Raw genomic sequence first — 20,783 nt, forward strand, 5'->3', positions numbered from 1 at the left:
TGCACCTGCTTACTGGTTGAGGGTGGTTTCCAATCCACTACTGCTTGCACTTTTTCAGGATCCATGGCTAGTCCATGGTGCAAGATTATGTAGCCTAAAAAAGTCAATTGGTCTCAGTGGAACTCGCACTTAGATACTTTAGCATAGAGGTGGTTCTCTCGGAGACGCCGTAGCACCTCTTTCACCATGGCCACATGTTATTTATAATTCTTTGCATAAATTAGAATGTCATCTAAGTAGACCACTACTCCTTTAAATAACAGGTCATGTGATATTTTATTGATCAATTGCATGAAGACCCCCGGGGCACCTTTTAAGCCGAAGGGCATTACCAGGTACACGAACATCCCAAAGCAGCTGGAAAAGGCAGTCAACGGGGATAGGGTAGGCATTAGTTTGGGTGACTGCATTGAGTTTACGAAAGTCTATGCACAAACCCAAATCATCTGTCTTCTTTCGTACAAAAAAGGCAGTGGTGCAATTCTGTGTGTAGGAGGGTCGAATGAACCCCTGCACCAGATTCTTGTCTAAAATGTCTCTGAGCACAGATTTCTCTTTGGGGCTCATTGGATAAATTTTACTCTTGGGCAATGCACCTTCTCCCACCACTTCAATGGCACAGTCTATTCTGCGGTGGGGAGGTAGTACATCATCACACTCCTTAATGTCAAAGACATCCGCAAAGTCTGAGTATTCGGGGGGCAGTTGGGAGGAGTTGGAAGTATTGCTTGGTTGCGCTGCCATGGTGGGTTCTTTCACCACTACCTCTTTGCGATGGAGGTCGCACTGAGGTTGGGCAAACTCAATCGTCTTGGCTGCCCAGCCTATAGTGGGACTGTGACCACATAGCCAGTTTGCCCCCAACACCACTGAGTATCGAATGCTCGGTGCTATCGTGAAGTGCAACTGTTCCCAGTGATGGCCCACTCCCATGGCAACACTACCAGTGCAGTGATCCACTGGCCCTCCCTGAAATTCACTGCCATCCATTTGGGCAAACTGGATGGGCTGCGGTAGGTGCACTGCCTTCACTTTTAATGCCTTAAACGTGTCCTCGTTAATTAGAGTACAGGTGCAACCGGAATCAACTAAGGCTTTCACAGAAATTTGGGGGGGCCCCTTGTAGGATTGCAAAATAACATCTCGGAACATGGTTTCTTCTACATTGCTCACCATTCTTGGAGCTTCGGGTTGCACAGGTGCAGAGGTCTGTGGTGGCGCTCCGGTTACCACAGACCCAGTCCATTTTTTGACTGCTCAGAGGTTGAAACCAGGTTCAGTGCCAAGTTCCCCCAGGTTCCCTCTTCTTCCGATGAAGCCGTACTGTCCTCGCTCGGAGTGGTAGCATTTCTAATCCTAACCCCCGTAGGGCCAACTGGCGGAGCGGTGAGGTGACCTGATGGAGGAATCTCCACGTCAATATTGAGAGCAGGGGGACCCTTGCATCCAGTGGTTGTGCGCATCCAGCAACCGCACTTCTCTGACTCCCGCTGCTCCCTGCTCAGGCTGAGCTTTGCGAACGAGGGGTTGTAACGATACCCTTCTATACCCCCTGTAATATGGACACCCTTGGACTCTCGTGTCTGTACATTGGGACTGTTGCTGAATGGCAGGAGATGCATGGAGAGAGACAGCAACGCACTCCAAGACACAGGAGAATCCCAGGCACCCCACCGGACATCGCTGTAAGGAGCCAGCAGGGACCTGCGAATGGCACACAGCACCTGGGCCAGGAGAAGGGAAGTGGACCTGGACTCCATCTTGGAACTGAATGCAGAGCAGAACAGAGAATTTCAAAATCTGCTCCTGAGCCTCCCCGCCAGAGACCTGCCCCTGGAACAGCTGCCCACCTGGACACCTTTGCATAATCAAAGGCACGGCCGACATATCAAGATCTGCCTAACGACTTCAGACTCAGAACAATAGCGTTTCCCCCTTCCACACCTTACATTCCTTCTCAGGACAGGCTAACCCCATCTTCTCATTCCCCACTCTGCCTCCACTTCCTGCCAGCTGTCAAAACGCAATCAGTGAGTGATTGACAATCATCAATATCCTCCTCATATTCCAATCACCCTGGCCCACACCTCTTTCACTCTCAATCTTTCTCCAATTTTAAAGCAGTGTTACCTTTGTGCCCCACTGCTCACATGCCCTGTGAGTCGGTCTGCCCTGAGGGCAGAATTTTACTATAAAGCAAAGAACCCTGGCACATGTCTGTGCCTTCTCCTTCGGATCCAAAAAAGAGCACCCCGTGTCTCTGCACGGCTTCTTGGCTATAACACGCTGGTTCGTGTAATAGCCCCCCCCCAACAGCTTCCCTCCTTGGAACCTCGCAGGACAGGTAGCTATTGACTCTCCTCATTGCTATCCCTTTTAGAACTCTTGTGTGTGTGTGTGAATATTGCGTGCAATTGCATTTGTGTGATTTGTACCCCCTTGTCCCCCTAAATAAAGTGCACCCTGTTTTGGCTGCATTCAGTCTCTTTAGCCATTTGTTTGTTACTGGTTTTGCTCACCTTGCGTAGACACAGGAATAGACCCCGCTAAAGCCTCTTGTTAGTGCTCTAAATTTGTCTCCAAACTGACTAATTCCCCCAATAAAAGTTGGAGACCCCAGCATTCCCCATAACAGGGTTGGGTCTGGATGTCCAGGTCGGGATGGGCAAGCTGCTGCGAAATGGCCCATCACCCTGCAGATGAGACAGGCTCCACTCTGGAACTGTTGTGTTCGGTCTGTAACCAGGGCAACTGGGCATCGCAGTGGTGGTGCGGGCATTTTTGGGGCTGCCCGATCCTGCCGCGGCCTGAGGCTTTTCGCCCGGTGTCTGGAAATGGAGAGCACTTGTTGGTGATTTTCCACTTCTTCTGCAAGTAAGATCCAGCCTTTGAGATGTGGCAGGTCTCTCTGCATGAGAGCGCAGTACAGAATTTCGGGGTGTAGTCCCTCACGAAAGCACTGCACTCATGTGGCCTTGCTCCAGTCCAAGATTTTGATGGCGAGCCTTTGGAACTCACTGGCATACTTTCTGACAGACTTGGTACCTTGCCGCAGTTGGAGAATGGTAGTCTTGGCCCTCTCCCCCCGGAATGGATCTTCGAAACGCCTCGTAGAGCCTGCATAGACTCATTCAGAATCTGAACGGATCAGGCCTGAAGATCAAACTGTTGGATCATCCACTCCGCCGCCTCACCCTGCAGTAGGGACAATATGTATCGAACCCGACTGTCCTCAGTGGGGAAGGTCATTCCTTGTTCTCTCATGAAATTGTCCTCATGGTACAGAAAGTATGGCAATCCTTCTGCTGACCCATCAAATGTGGCCCACAAATCTCGTTGTGGAGCATACAGGCGCTGTGGTGGTGCAATGGGATACCCTGGCAGTGCGGGTAGAATGGGATATCCCAGCGCTCCTGGCAGAGGCGGCACTGGAGCCGGTTGTCCCAGCTGAGGGGGTGCCGGGACCAGTAGTCTCGGCTGGGGCAGCACCGGGGCAGGTGGGAGTGGTGCGGGGGCCGGTTAAACCTGTTACAACTTCGCCATTTCCCTCCACATTTCCCTCCACATTTGGTCTTGCACTTGAGCAAGTTGCTCTTGTAAGTCCAGAATTTGGTCCGTAGGCGTTGGACCTCCTCCTCAGCCCCTCCGGTGCACCAGGCTTGAGACATTCATTGGTCTGTATTCCAGTCTCCCAGACCTTCCTCCTCCAGGTAGCCTCTGCCCTCTTGCGCAAAACTACTGTGGCGGTGGGCTCCAGCCAGTCTTTGTCGGCGAGCCATGTCCCTAGATGGGAGAGGATAATATGAGGGATTGGGGGAGAATGAATTAAGTGACCACTCTTCCCCCCCCCATATCTGGAATCCTTGTATCCTTAGGCCACGTTCCGAGCAGGGCAGATGCCTGTGTGGCTAGTGTCACTGTCGCTTTTGCGGTCGCCAATGCCTCCACTTGCATGGCCGCCAGCGCCTCCGCTTGTGTGGCCAACGCCACCGCTTTAGCCGTCTCCAGCTCAGCGGCACGATCAGTGGCCACTCCAATTAGAATTGGTTCAAATCCCTGTTGTAACAGCAGTAACAGTTCTCTGCGATCACCAAGCTATGGTAGAACCTGTCGCGCAAGATCCCCGGGCCTGGGATGTCCCAAAACCTCCTCCAGCATCTGTTGGACACTGGCCTTGGTAGCGGTGCCCACTGGCACATCAATCAAGTGCAAGAACACTTTAGCGGCAGCATTTTTGGCCTCCTGGCAAAACCACTCCTGACTCGTCTCGTCCAGCAACCTCGCCATATTGTCTGGGAGGGGTAAACCGCTTCCCTGTAGTAGTTATTCGCCTCCGCCCAGTGCACAGGTTTCACCGACTAGTCGTGTCTTGCTGGGCCAGACAGGCTTCCTCGAGAAGGCCGGCAAGCCAACGTGTTTCATCCTGAGCACGGTGCTTGGCCTCCAAAGTCTCCACTGGTGCCACTCTCTCGAGGGCTACACACTGCGAGGCAACCAAACCCGCTAGCTGATAGGCCTCCTGATGAGTGCTGCGCGCTTCCTCCAGGAGTGCTCGCTGGAGGTCTTCCCTGGCGACTCCTGCCAGGGCACGGGTGGTGGCTGTAGTCACGGAGAAATGTTGGAAAGGAAGATAAGTGTCCTAATGTCAGCTCTGGGCTCACCAAACAATTCCCACAAATGACTTCTAGGCAGGTTCTCCATAGAAAGTTAGTTTAATAGAAATATACAGCAAGTTACAGAAACCAACTTGGAAACAGCGAGGACACTAATAAGGGAAGATTTAGGGTACAAATGATATAAAGGTTAAAGTGGACTTTCTGGGTTACCTAAGCAACATAAGATAACGGTTCCCAGTTCCCAGAGAACATCAAAGACAAAACAAAGCGAAACTGAATAACAGGATAACCTTGGAAAGCCATCTGGCCTATCCGCCGTTCCCCCTGTTGGCGGGTATCAGGCCGTGCCTGACAGCTGGTTTGAGACTCCTTAAAGGCAGAGAAAATTGGGGTATAAAAACCAACTCCTTCGCCTCCTTCTAATTAAAATATTTATACCCAACCTTTCCTCTTGGCTCATGGCAGCTTACAAATAATAATTAAAACATTACCAATTAGAACCAAATGAAACCACTGATCCCTCCCCTACTCACCCCCCCAAAAAGATGCTGGCTGTTCATATGCCATTAAAGGCTCCAGAAAACAAACAGGTCTTACAGTACTTCTTGAGGACCTCCAGTGAGGGGACTCCCTTCACCTCTCCAAGCAGCCAATTCCACAGTGTGGGAGCCACAATGGAAAAAGCCCAAGCTCTGATCAACTCCACATGGACTACCCTGAGTACAGCTAGCAAGTGGAAGCCTGATGACCACAGTTGGTGCACAAGAACATATGGGAGGAGGTAGTCCTTCTTAAAAGTTAACATTGGAGGGGCAATGTAGATCAGGACAATGGCATTTGGAAAAAGGCTAAAACCCCACTTCCTCAGCACCTCTGTGGCAATCAAATCCAGAGGTCCTCTCACTCACAGCTGCATTAAAGTAAAAATAAAAGTGTTGAGAAATCCCACCATGGATCTCCTTCAGAACATGTTCTGCTGTGAAGTGCTCCACCATTGCTCTTGCATGGTTCCAGTTTAAATGACTAGCAGGTGTCTGTGATGTGGAACGAATCCCCTTGCTCCTCTTACTTGCATAGTGACTCTTTCCTAACTAGATTCTGTATGGAACATGAGACATCCTCAGCCTATGGACTCTGAGCAGCAAATGTTAGAGGCTTTTTGAACTCTGTGTGTTGCTGAACAGAAGAACAGGCACATTTTAATGGTTTTGAGACAGGGCTGGTCAGTGGAAACCTCCACAGTGCCTACTTACCCCGTCCAACAAGCAAACGTGTTTTCCAATTGGAAACTCTTTCTCAAGCAAACCTCTGGCATGAGATGTGCCTTGGCCATTTGGTGTATTTGTCAAGGCTGGGGAAACTGGCTTATCATCTTTGAGCAGCACAACAGGTCCAGCATAGTGGCAAGGGTTAGCTGCCTTGAGTGTTATGGAAAGGAGACAGAAAGAACTTAACAGTGTGCACTTCGTATACATGGTTGCAGAAGTAGTAGCATCACTCTACCCTTCATATGTAGCCTGTCAAGCCAGGAAGCGAAGGTTAATTATGCCCTTTTATGCAAAGCTGTTTCCCTCATGGTCACTCCCCCAACTACTTCAGGACTTTGTTTAGATTATGCATGTATTTTCTGACCATCAGATTTCATCTTGCTCTCCCCATGCATTTCCCCCCTTGTTTTCTGGATGCTGTTTAGCCAGCATCCAGAAAGCACGGGCAAAACACACAGAAATGCTCAGGGAGAGCTAGGCGACCTCTGATGGTCGAAAAATACATGGATAATCAAACAAAGCCTCAAAGTAGTTTGGGGGGGAGTGACTGCAAGGGAAACAACCATGCATAAAAGGCCTATTTATCTAGAGGGAACAGTTAACAAGATAAGTTGATGGAGAAACATTGCAGGTTATCCAGTGTGCCTGACCTGGCTTAACAACAGTTCATCTGAGGCAAAAGCTTCAGCTTGAGTTTGAACCACAAACCTTTCAAAATTGCATTACACCTCTAGTCAGGGCTTGTGGTGGCTTTTTTTTGTCAGCATCAGCACACAGGACTGGAATCCTGGCTGCTTTCAGTGCTGTGGGAAAGTGTTGTGGCATAAATAAAAAGGAACTGCCCCCAGGCAGCATCTCACCAGAGTTCTCTTTTCAAGTCCTGTCTCTGTCACTCTCTAAACCCAGATTTTGCACCACTCATTTCACTGCCTCCTTAATCCTCCCACACATTTGCACATGCCAAGACATTTTGCTTTGTTGCCTAACTAGAAAGCTGTGCTTGGTGCAGTCCAAAATAAGCATCTCGAAAGAGTGTCCTGTTTGCATGTGGGGGTGGGGGAGGCTCAAGAAAGTGGCAGCTGATGTTGAGGAAATGGAGGTTTGGATTGTTTGTTGATGCTAGTGTGGAAGAACGGTCAATGCTACAATGGTGTTGGGTCCCAAGGTGCAAGGCTGAAGTGGCTTGACTTGATCATTGTCAGCCTTGTGACTCTGTGAATGTCCAGAGATGCAGAGGTAGCCCCTGGAAGGCATTGTGTACAAGATAACCTGCCTGCATCAGAACATGGAAAGGAGATAGAAACCTCTAGACAGAAACATCAAGTGTTTCTGTACATGGAATCTGTATGTGTCATGGAAATGGGCAACCTTTAATATTAACTGAAGGAGTCCCATAAATGAGGCCAACCATTAAAAAGACCCTGTCGCTGGGTCCTAACAATTACCTAAATAGTATTTGCCACCTGTATTTAGGATCTATATGAAGCCTCTGGGAGAAAAAGGGCAAGAGTCCAGTAGCACCTTAAAGACTAACAAAAAATATTTTCTGGTAGGGTATGAGCTTTCGTGAGCCACAGCTCACTTCTTCCACAGCTCACTTCTCCTCTGGGAGAAGTTATCTTGAGTCATTAATGCATGGGAGCTTTACCTGAGGTTCATTGCTCGCTGGACCCTTTCCTGTTGGGAATCTATGCACTAGCAGTCTTCAAGCTCAAATCAAGTTCCACCCCTTTAAATGCTGCTTTGTAATTGGCTTACTTGTAGTGCTTACTATGAGAGAAAATCCCCCACCTAATTAACACATAAAAAAGCTTTTTAAGAACAGCAACAAAAAAATGGAGCAATCTGAAAGGAGGGTTGTTGTGTGTTTTTTTTTTTTTTTTTGAGAAATCCAAGCCTTGGTTTTAAAAAGATTTTCTTCTGCTCAGAAAGAGCTCCCAGGAAGCAGGAAATATTTAAATCCCTGCCTCTGAACATGCTGCTTTGTATTTGGCTGTGAATGAAACCAAGCTTGCATGCTCTGCACTTTGCCTTCTGCATGGGGATTTCACCTGGGCTTCGCTCAGGGAAGATGGAAGAGTTGGGCTAACCAAGGAATAGGAAGACCCGGACATAGCGAGGGCTGGCAGCAAGGTCATCTCTAAGGGATGGAAAACTCATGCATAACTCTAAGGAACAGCCAAGACAGACTGGAGGCGAACATGAGTGAAAGTACCCATGCATAAATGACCTAGAGGTCTGTTTCAAGGATCAGATTATAAATGACAGTCATGTCCATTTCTCCTTTTTAGCTAGAGCAAATGAGTCAGTAAATGTTCTAAACAGGTACCTGAAATTTGTAATGCAATGGACAGGGTGAATAAATGCAAGCAGAAGCAACCAACTACTGTTTTTACAACAAATCAACGATGTACCACTGCCTGGTTCTTGCCACAATTGCAGAAAAGTATATGAAAATGGGTTGCAAGAAACTCTTTGTCGCTTTTATTGACCTAAAATCTGCCTTCGACTCCATTATCAGAGATAAACTCTGGTCTAAGCTGTCTAGTATGGGAATTGACCCTTGCCTTTTATTCCTTTAAAAAAAACTCCACTCATCCACAACATGCCAATTAAAATATTCCTCAAACGGTGGCCTTACTGATAAGATCCCATTTAATAAGGGTGTGAAGCAAGGCTGTATACTTGCTTCCCTACTTTTTAATCTGTTTTTGTCAGACCTGGCATGTTCTTTAGAGCCTAATAATGGACACCCTCCTAAACTGGGAGGAAAAGCCGTTCCTATTCTTTTATATGCCGATGACACCGCTATTTTATCCTACTCTAAAATCGGACTCAAACGCTACTTAAGAGCATTTGAGGAATACTGTAATCTAAATCTTCTTAAAATTAATTACTCTAAGACCAATGTCATTGTTTTTTTCAAAAAAATGGTCACCCAATAGCTGGAATATTGGTCAGGCCAAAATCCAACAGGTGAAGAGCTTTAAATATCTTGGCATTACTTTTAATTATAACTAGGGCTGTCGATTTGGTTCGGCCTGAACCGAAAAACAGCCGAATTTCTCCAAATTCTGCGTTTTTTTGGTTCAGATTGAACCGAACTCAAAAAAGGGGGGAAACGGGGAACCGAATTCGGCAAGTTCGGGGTGTTCCTGAATAAATTTGGTGAATTCGGGCCCTTTAAACAGATCTGTGCCTTCCAGCTGGAAGGCGCAGATCTGTCCCCCCGCGAGCCTTCAGGGGGCTTCCCTGAAGGCGTGCGGGGGCCCCTTTAAATAGATGTGTGCCTCCCAGCCGGGAGGCACAGATCTGTTTAAAGACCCCCTGCGCGCCTTCAGGGAAGCTCCCTGAAGGCGCGCGTGGGGGGGTGGAACAGATCTGTGCCTCCCAGCTGGCACACATCTATTTAAAGGGCCTCCCACGCGCCTTCAGGGAAGCCCCCTGAAGGCACGCGGGGGGGAGAAACAGATCTGCGCCTTCCAGCTTTCAGGGAAGTCCCTTCCAGCCTTCAGGGAAGACAGCACAGAGGGGCTTGACAACCCATCCCCCCTCTTCCCGGGAGTCCCGGGAAGAGGGGCGGGGGGTCTTTAAACCCCTCTGCCCTGCCTGCGCAGACAGCACAGAGGGGCTTGACAACCCACCGCCCCTCTTCCCGGGAGTCCCGGGAAGAGGGGCGGGGGGTCTTTAAAACCCTCTGCCCTGCCTGCGCAGACAGCACAGAGGGGCTTGACAACCCACCGCCCCTCTTCCCGGGAGTCCAGGGAAGAGGGGCGGGGGGTCTTTAAACCCCTCTGCCCCCCCGAGCCTTCACGGGCTTCCCTGAAGGCGTGTGTGGGGGCCTTTAAATAGTCCCGGCCTGGAGGCACAGATCTATTTAAAGGGCCCCCCGCATGCCTTCAGGGGGCTCCCCTGAAGGGGCGTGGGGCCCCCAAATTTTCCCCCGAATTCCAGATCTCACTCGAATTTCAGGGATCCAAAGTGGGGGAGTTTGGACTTTGGCATGGCCCGAATCAAAACGGGCCGAATTTTGCTGAATCCAAACTATACTGAATTTTTTCAACAGCCCTAATTATAACCTTAAATGGGCAGTTCATAGAACTAGGATTACCAAACTAGGAAGAATGTCTTCGAATCAACTGATGTCCTTCTTTCTTTATAAGGGTAACCAGTATGTCCCCGCCGCAGTTAAGGTATTCAACTCTAAAATCTTACCCCAGATTCTGTATGGTGTACTTATCTGGGCCAATGTGTTCAATCGGGTCTTAGAATCTATTCAAGCTAACTTTTTTAGAAAAATTCTTGGTCTTCCTCGCTGTGTCTCTTATTATGCTATTACCTCTGAACTTGGTCAAAGCTTGTGTGAAACCAAGGCATGGCTGCTAACCATTCGTTATTGGCTTAAACTGTATATTAGAACAGAGCGTGGTTCTCTACTGCTAAAAGAACTTCGTAATACCTCCTGGGATTGTCTAATTCTGTCCAAAATAAGATCATTTGGAGTCTCTGTGGAAGACCTGGCTTTAACTACTGAGGCCCACATTTTTAAAATTGTTAAACAACGTTTCTTGGATATAGAGCATCAGAAGTTACTCCCCACTCAACCCTTGGTCTGCTCCCCAGCAATGTTGGGTCTCAAGAATTTAACCGACAATATTCCCCATTATTTTCATACTCTGGACATCCCACCCCTCCACAGAGCCTTCTCCCTCACTAGGGTTTTTTTTTTTTTTTTTGAAAATTTTATTGATTTTTATAATATAAATATTCCATGTTGACAAACAACAATAAAAGTAATATAAAAAACTAAATCATAAGTAATGTTGTTATAGTTATTTAAGTACTTAATAAAAAAAAATAAAGGAAAATTTGTTGACTTCCCCATCACCTCCGTCCGCCTCTTAATAAAGTATTCTATCCCATCGTGATATGATCTGATCTTAATTATTCTTATATCTCAGTTAAGTTTCAATCACAATATTCTATTAATATAATTAATTACACTTCTTTATGTTAGCAATGTCATCTAGATCAGATTAAAAGGTACTCTTCCATTTTCCCCAGTCCTAGTTCATATTCACAATATTTCATCCAAGCCTCCCATTCCCCCATAAATTGAATATTGTCCTTTTGGTTTAAAGTAGCTGTAAGTTTTGCCATTTCCACCAGTTCAAACATTTTCATAATCCAGTCTTTTTTCCCAGGAGTGTCTGCCCCTTTCCATTTTGCTGCATAGAGCAATCTTGCAGCTGTTGTCGCATAGATCAAAAAAGTCCTTTGTATTAACAAGTCATCAGGTATCATACTTAATAGCATCATTTCTGGTGTTTTGGGTATATTTTTTTGTACTATTAGTCTTAATTCATTATAAATCATATCCCAAAAATCCTTAGCTTTGTCACAAGTCCACCACATATGATAAAAAGAACCAACTTCTTTATTACATTTCCAACATTTAGGGGATGTCACTTTGTAAATCCTTGCAATCTTCTTAGGTGTTAAATGCCATCTATACATCATTTTGTAGATATTTTCTCGAATTGACTGTGCATTTATTCCTTTCAGGTCCTTCGACCATAGTCTTTCCCATTTATTTAAAGCGATGTCGTGTTCCACAGTTTGAGCCCAATTGATCATTGTTGGTTTAATTGTTTCCTGCTCACAATATATTGTTAAAAGAAGATTATACATTTTGGAAATCAGTTGGGTATTATTATCTAATAGCATCCTGTGAAAAGGTGATTTTTCTTTAGAAAATCCATTTTTCATATCTTGTGCAAAGACTGATTTGATTTGGTAATATTGAAGCCATTGTAAATCGTCTTTAAGTGACTGATAATCTTTTAGTGAGCATTTTTTCCCTTCCCAGTTAGTTAACTCCTGATAAGTAACAAATTTATCCGGTCTAAGTGGGCGTAATGTTAACATTTCCTGAGGTGATATCCACATCGGTGTTGCTGGTTCAAGAATATGTTTATATCTCATCCAAATACAAATTAAGGAGGACCTGATTATATGATTACGGAATGATGCTTGTGTCTTGGTTTTGTTATACCACAAATAGCCGTGCCATGCACTTATATTGTTAAATCCTTCAAGATCTAACAAACATGTATTTGATAGGTTAATCCAGTCCTTTAGCCATACTAAAGCGGCTGCTTCAGCATAAAGTTGAAAGTTTGGTAGTGCTAAGCCTTCTCTAACTTTAGAGTCTACCAAGTGTTTGTAAGCAATCCTCGGTTTTTTCCTTGCCAGATGAAATTTAGTATGTCTTTCCTCCAAGTGTCAAAATATTTAACATGTGATATTATAGGCAAATTTTGAAATAAGAAGAGTATCCTTGGCAAAATATTCATTTGGACTGTTGATATTCGACCCAAGAGTGACAACTTTTTATTTGACCAAATGATCATATCAGTTTTTATCTTATCCCATAATTGAAAATAATTATTAGATATCAGTTCTTTGTTCTTCGCAGAGATCCAAATTCCCAAATATTTGGCCTTGTTTACTTTCTCCCAAACTGTATATGATATAAAGTCCTGTTGTTCCCTTTCAGTCAGATTCTTGAATATTGTCTTTGTTTTTTCTTGATTAACTTTAAAACCCAATATTCTTCCAAAATCGTCCAAAGTTTCCATCAATATCTTCATTGATTGTGTTGGGTTTTCCAAAATTAACAGGAGGTCATCCGCGAAAGCTCTCAGTTTAAATTCATGTTTTTTAATTTTTAATCCGCGAATGTCCTCCATAGCTCTTATCTTGCAACATAGTGATTCCAACACCAAAATAAATAGTAATGGAGACAAGGGACATCCTTGTCTAGTTCCTTTCTTAATTGAACAATTATCAGACATTGATTCATTCACCAAAATTTTTGCCTGTTGGGATGTATATATGGCCGATATACCTCTCAAAAAGCGGTCTCCAAAATTTAATTTCTCCAAGATCTTTTTCATAAAATCCCAGGAGACCATGTCAAAAGCTTTCTCAGCATCCAAAATACAAAGGCAGCCGTTTGTTGGATATTCTGGTCATAATATTCCATTGAGTCTAATAAAATTCGTATATTGTCTTTGATTTGTCTTCCTGGAACAAAGCCTGCTTGGTCTTCATGTATTAAATCCTTAATAAAATGCTTCACCCTATTCGATAAAACCGAAGCATAAATCTTATAATCCACATTTAACAGTGAAATAGGTCTATAATTTGATGTTTTTTCTGGATCTCTTCCTTCCTTATGTATTAATGATATAAATGCATGTGACCAAGTCTCTGGGGATACTCCCTTATCCAAAATTGTATTGCAAAGTAATAAAAAACGATCCACTAAGTTATCACTAAATGTTCTGTAAAATAGCGCTGTAATTCCATCTGGTCCGGGTGTCTTATCCGTTTTTTGCTTCAAAATTGCTTCTTGTAGTTCCTCCTTTGTAATTGGAGCATCTATCAATTGTTGTTGGGTTATTGAAAGAGCTTTCATCTGTATTGAATTTAAAAACTTGACTATTTTTTTTTGAAATGTTATCTTTCTGATATAGTTTAGTATAGAATGAAACAAATTCTTTTTGTATATCCATAGTTGTATATACTGGTCCTTTAGCGGATTGGATTTTCGTTATGATCTTCTTTTGAAATGAGTCTTTCAGTTGGGTTGCTAAAAAATTTCCAGGTTTATTAGCATGTTCAAAGTATTTTTGTTTGGCAAATTTTAGATTTTTATTCATTTCCTCCATCATTATAAGATTCAGTTGATGTTTAGACACAGAAATCTTCATTAATATTTCCTTTTTTTCTTCTTCATGTATTGCCATAACCAGTTTTTGTTCCAAATTTTGTAAATCCCAAAGTATATTATTGGTAAATTGTAATTGAGTTTTCTTCCACGCCGTATGCTTCTGTATCATAAATCCTCTTAGAACAGCTTTGAAAGTATCCCAAACTGTATTTAACAAAGTCTCCCCATTAAGATTAATTTCAAAGAAATCTTTAATTAAATCCTGTAGTTCTTGTTGGATTTTATTATCCTTTAAAAGTTTATCATTTAATTGCCATCTAAATGCTTGTTTATTGTTCCATTCAAATGTAACTGGGTTGTGATCAGAAAAAGTTCTTGGTACAATTTGAATTTTACGTAATTGCGTAAAAATAGATTTACTAGCCCATATCATATCTATCCTGGAGTGTGAGTCATGTCTTGCTGAATAAAAAGTATATTCTTTAGCTGTCGTATTCATAGTTCTCCAGATGTCTTGTATTTCCAATTCTGAAGCCATAGTGAAGAAAGTTTTAGGCAAACATCCTTCATTTTCGTCTTTTGCTTTTGATTTTTTGTCCAAAGTTGAGAGAACAACACCATTGAAGTCTCCCATCAAGAGGATCTGATCATTTGCGTATTGGGAAATCAATTCATGTAATTGTCCATAGAACTTTGCTTTCCCTTCATTAGGTGCATATATTCCAACCACAATTGTCTTTTGCCCCGATATTTTTGTTTTAATAATTACAATTCTTCCTTCATCATCTTTGTACAATAGTTCAGGGCTAAGACTAGAATGAGCATATATCACTACTCCCTTTGTTTTTGTTTTGGCCGAAGAGACAAATGCTTGTCCAAGCACTTGCCTATCCAAATATTTTTTATGTTTTGTTGCTATATGAGTCTCTTGCAGACAAATTAGGGAGTATTTATATTTCTGTAGATATTTAAAAATTCTAGCCCATTTAGTCTTTTCATTCAGGCCATTCACATTCCAAGAAATTACTTTTGCCATGTTGTAATGATTTTTGAAGCAAAATATTAAGTCTATAATTCAGCACCTCCCTCTGCTCCCTGTTTCCTCTTCTTCTTCTTCTTCTTCCTCTTCCTTTTGTTCCAGAGTTAGTCTTTCAGTTCTTTCTTATATTTCCTCAGAAATTTTCCCACCTCCACTGGAGATGTAATTGTCATTTTAATTTCTTTGTAGGTAAAGGCCAAGCCCTGTGGCATTATCCAACGATATTTGATACCATTAGCTTTCAAAACAGATACAAATTCTTTATAATTACTCCTCTGTGAGAGTAAATGTCTTGTTATATCCTTTAAAAGTATCAAAAGGATGTCTCCTGCTGAGACCGGGTTGTCATAGTGGATCTTCATGATCCTATCTTTAATCCTTGTATCATAAAAAACAATCATGAGATCTCTTGGTTTTGATCTTTTCATTCTTGCAGGTAATGGTATTCTATAAGCTCTGTTAATAGCTTGGTCTAACACTTGTTCTTCTATTTGAAATAAGTAAGCCAAGTTTGGAATTAAAGTTTCTTTGTTATCTCCCATCATAGCTGGTAAATTGTGCAGACGAAGGTTGGTTTCTCTGACTTTCATCTCCATCATGGCTATTTGATCTTTGGCTGCAATCTGATTAGTTTGTATTGTTTCAATCTGTTTTTCTTGGCTTTCTAGTTTTTTCTTTGTGTCCTTATGTTCTTCCATCACTTTCTTGATTGATGAATCCATTGCATGCATATCAGTCTTCATGGTATTCATTTGAGTCTTTACATCTTTAAGGTCTTCTGTAACCACGTCCAATTTCTGGTTAATAGCTTGAGATGCTTGGCCAAGGTTTGTCATCATAGATGTCAGCTGAACCATCTGAGTTGACATCTGTTCAAACTGCTTAGTTGTTGCCTCTGTTTGTTTGGCTAACATTTCCTGTAGTTTCTTATCCATGGTTAAGGTTTGTGCAGATTCTTTTAATTTTGTATAGGCAGGGCTATGTAAGGAGCCAGAGCGAGGGCGAGTCCCAGACATTTACATTGACTTTAGGCTGGTAAAATGCATGTCCTCAGACAGGGCCCTCTAACTTGTAGTTAGTAAAGGATGCTCCAACGATCAGCTTAACAGTTTTTTCTGGTTGAAAAGATCTATTTTTCACTTTAAAATAGCCTTTTAAAGTTTTGGAATACCAGCAAGTTTTTCCGGACGCTCTAGGTCGGCTCAACCAGGAAGTATTCCGGAAGTTATTTTCGCCGTGGACCTTCTACCGCCTCTTCTCGATGGTTATTTCCTTCAGGAACTATTTCTATGTTACTCGAGTGCGACGTGTATCCGGTCCTACGACTTGCTTCCTGTTGATGTGGATCAGATGATAGAGAGGGAGAGGATAGTATAGAGTGTCCTCCGGTCCAGGAAATCCCTTGTTATGCAACGTGGCAGGAAGTCCTTTTTTTTTTGCCAGAGAAACAGAAGGTACTTCTCCCTCCCCTTCCTTTGAAAGTGCTTCTCATTGGTAAAAATTTTAGTCCATCACATAAGCGTCCTTCTAACTCATTGTTTTGGGTTAAGCTGATCGACTTGATAAGGCTCCTGCTGCTTTTCCTGATGGATTTTATAAATCAAATTTGTCCGATTCGATTAAGGGAGGAGCAAGGGTACTGGAAATATCTTCATCTACCCCCCGTTATTCGGTAACGCCAGTAAACAACGAAGGATTCTTATGTACTCACTTGGGCATCTAGAGGTGAGGTTCTTATCTTAAAGTAGTCCTTATATTGGTTATAAGGTGGTGGAGGGTAGAGTCTTATGCCGAAGTTGTGTTCTGGCGATTTAATTCCCTCGGTGCCCGCAGGACCAGCATCCAAAACTCCGGGGGACTTATAGAAGCTCCCTCAGAGTATTTAGGAGGTCAAACTGCATAATGGGCTGCAGGGAAATCCTGCTGTCCAACCCACTTGCAAGGGTCGGGTTGGGGTGCGGTAAACACCCCAAGATTAACGCAAACTTGGATTTCACCCAGGAGCTCCTGGACAAATGTGGCACTCACCCCAGTGACACCACCGGAAGTCTCCCTCACTAGGGTTAATGCCTTTCCTTCACGGATGCTATATGGAAGGTATCAACAAATACCAATCCAGAAAAGGATTTGTCCCTGTGATACCTATTCCCTGGACTCAATTGATCATATTCTGTTTGTCTGCCCTCTATACGAAACACCCCGTGGGAAATGGTTAAAAAATTGGCTTCTTTCCAAATATCACCTACCTACCCAAGTAAAACATCAATTTTTATTGAATGATTCCGAACCGGAGGTAACTGTTGATGTTGCCAATTTTCTAGTGGATGTGATGAAAGTCCAAAAAGCCCAAAGTTTGTAATTTCTATTACAAGTGAGGACGTTAACAAAAGTAAAGCAGCTGGGTTGCAATAGAAAAGCAGTCAAAACGAAAGCAGCAATACAAAGTGAACTTTCAGGTTACTATGGTTACTAGAAGATAACGATTCTCACAGCCTCAAGTCATAACAAAACAGAACAAACAGGATTCAGCATGAGATGACCACCTTGACCACCAGCCAGCACCTGGCCTTGAGAGGAGGCCAACCTCTGGTCTGCAGATGTTAAAACTTAACAGCGAAAGGAGCTCAGCCAGGGCCTTGACAGGAAGCCAGCCTTTGGCCCACACTCCAAAGTAGCAAGGCCTGACATTCTGCCCACCCTCGTTTCTTACAACCTGGTGAGGTTTGTCAGGGTAGGTGGCATGAAACTGGCGGACCAGCCGGAGAGCTGCCACGTGGTGCTCGGCTACCCATTCATCATGACCAGGACCTAAATGTTTCCAACGAACCAGATAATAGAGTTTCCCTTTGCGGATATGGGAATCAAGGATCTTAAACACTTCAAAATGTTCCTCTCTCTCCCCATCAGCACTGGGATCTTGGGAGGGGCTTTGGGATGCCACTCCGGAGAGGCTGACATGAAACACCGGATGAATCCCTCTCAGGGATTTAGGAAGACTGAGTTCCTCAGTGACCTCGTTTATGAACCGTGCAATGGGAAAGGGTCCTACATATTTTTCGTTCAGTTTTTTTGCACGGGCGTAAGGAATGGAGGTTCTTTGTGGACAGATAGACCAGGTCCCCCATCTCAAAGTTCCACCCTGGGGAACGACGTTTATCTGCTTGGATCTTGTACTTGTTTTTGGCACATTCAAGATTCTTTTGTAGCCATGGCCAGGTATCTTGTACCGCTTTGGCCCAGTCTGCTACCTCAATGGACCTCTCCTCCCCTGAAAAATCCACGTTACCAAAGGGCCCAAATTCTTTGCCATATACCACTTTAAACGGGCTAAAACCTGTGGACTGGTGTGCAGCATTGCTGTAGGCATACTCTGCAAAAGGTAGTAAATCTACCCAATCGTCCTGGTGGTAATTAACATAGCAACGCAAATAACATTCCAACACAGAATTAACATGTTCTGTTTGCCGATCGGTCTGGGGATGATACACACTAGATAAACCCTGTTCCACCCCCACTAGCTTGAGAAAGGCCTTCCAAAACTTAGCCACAAATTGGACCCCGCGGTCGGAAATTATCTTGCGTGGAAACGAGTGATATTTGAAAACATGAGACACAAACAACCAGGCCAACTTTGAAATAGGGTTGCCAACCTCCAAGTACTAGCTGGAGATCTCTTGCTATTACAACAGATCTCAAGCTGATAGAAATCAGTTCACCTGGAGAAAATGGCCATTTTGACAATTGGATACTTTGCCATTGAAGTCCCTCCCCTCCCCAAACCCTGACTTCCTCAGGCTCTGCCTTCGACCGGTGGTGAAGAGGGACCTGGCAACCCTACTTTGAAAGCTTCACCTGTTTCAGAATATAGCATCCAGATTGTTAAGAAGACCTCACCATTATGAGACTATTTCCATAGTGTTCAGAGATCTTCATTGGCTCTCAGTTTGTTTCTAGATATCATTAAAAGTGCCGGTTTTATGTTTAAACACATTTACGTTTGGGACCAGGGTATCTGAAGGAACTCCCACATGAATGTGGCCATCAGCTAATATTATAATCAATTTTTGAAAGTTGTTTGCTTGGCAAATCTTTGTCATGTTTCAGGCACTGGATGACATCTGTCTTGTTTATCTGATCCTGTGGTGGCTAAAATTTGTTCAGTGAGCTTGTGGACTATTATATTAGAGGCCATGGCACAGTGATGAATTTATTTTTATTGTTGCCATAACTGGTACTATTTTGTTGTGCTGTCTAATGCTGTTTTTATTGTTTTATATTGTTTTGTTTTTATGCTTTGCAATGTATCATCATTGTCCCATATAAAAGTATTAACAAAGTATCTAATCAAAGCACCAATATTATCTGTTTCATGGCTACACCCTGCCTCATACTAGGACCTAGCCTAATCTCATTCTTGGTTGATTTAATTTGCCTTGTGTGATGTCATTGTGTAGTTGTCAGGTTCTTAACTGAATGCAAGAACCAGTCTGGCTCTTGACATGAGTTCGGGCCAAGTTATGGCCACAAGTCAAGTCCTTGGTTCCCAGGGTTTTGAAGCTCCTGTATATACTTTCATTTGTGCCGATTCTCACAGCTGCGGCGTGTTTTGTCTTCACTTATGAGAACTGCTTATCTCACTGCTGCTTAGCAATATTTATCTTATTCTCCTGTACTAGTGTTTTAAAGCAAGTAACCTGTAAGGGGTCTTTATTGCTAACCTTGCCTGCCTGTGTGCAGTCAGTTCTTTTATTTGCCTTTTAATTCCTGATAAAGTATTACTGCTTCAGATCTACCTGTCTGGATGAGTTTGCATGAGGGATTCTGTCACAGCTCGTGTCGTTAAGGGGTCTACACTCTTAGAATGTATCACTTACTGAGAAGTGAAGTTATCTTATTCAGCGAGACCTCACAGACAGGAGTCAATGATAATTCCTGCTACTGTAGGCTTTCTATTGAAGTGTGCCAGAAAATTTATAAACAATGAACTTCCTTTAAATAACATTTATTTCACATAATATATATATATGCATGTGAATATTTACACACTCTCAAAACATGTCATAAAATACATTATGATATACGCAAGCAGTTTCAAACAATCTTTATAAGCAATTTCTGTTTCATAATATTTCTCTCTATGAGAGTTTAACTTGTATCTCTAGATTCATTTAGAATACTACAGTTACAGAATCTTGTAAAAACATGGTTAGTGTATAATCATTACAGAATCCCTATCAAAATATGATTAATATAATTGGAGGGAAGATATGATTAGTAAAAACATCTTAAAATCATTTCAGGTATCATAGCAATATTTCAGAACAAAAGACATGCTTTTATTTTGCCATGTCATTTGTAAATCATCTTAACTTCATGGGAACTGAATTTATGTTCAGGATATTTATATGTTTCAGTATGTGTTAGCTTTACCCAATGCTGTGTGCAGAGAATAGAATACCATAAGCTTTGTATTTAATCTATTCTATGTTTATGGACTTCTGATCATTGTTAAGATCAGGAATGCTACATACATGCTGAAAGTATGTGTGTATCTTAACAGTCAGCAATGCAGAGCTTATGTGTTATGTATAATTCATTATGTGTAAGCTTAAGGCTGTATTAATGTTCTATGGAAGACTCAGTTATTCTCTGGCTTTGCCAGTTTCAGAGAATATGTTTACTTGGTTAAGAGTCTCCATAAATAAGCCTAATAGGTTCTGTATATGTTTTATGTAAGCATATTATATGTGCCTTGTGCATTACCACAGAAAACAAAGATCTTCCTTTCTTTTCAGGAATATCTCTGGCCTCTTACCCTGAGAAAGTTCTGAAGCCCTTCTGTTATTTAGAAAAGACTTCTGAACAGGTCCAGGGAATTATCTACATAGGAACTATATAGGATATACAATCCTCATTCTTGCCAGCATTTGGAAAGCCAGAACAGGATCAGACAGATCTTCTTTGAGGTTCCGTTAATCCTTGCTACGATCAGTTGAGGCTCAATATACCAATATGGTGAAGATTTTAGACTCCCATCTCTAAGGTAGTGTATTAGGAGTTCTAAGGTCTCCATCTTTGTCATGGAGCAGCCTGTCAGCATTTCACTTCAGATTCTAGCCTTT

The sequence above is a fragment of the Euleptes europaea genome, chromosome 15 (genome assembly GCF_029931775.1).
Source record: "Euleptes europaea isolate rEulEur1 chromosome 15, rEulEur1.hap1, whole genome shotgun sequence".
NCBI lineage: Eukaryota > Metazoa > Chordata > Lepidosauria > Squamata > Sphaerodactylidae > Euleptes > Euleptes europaea.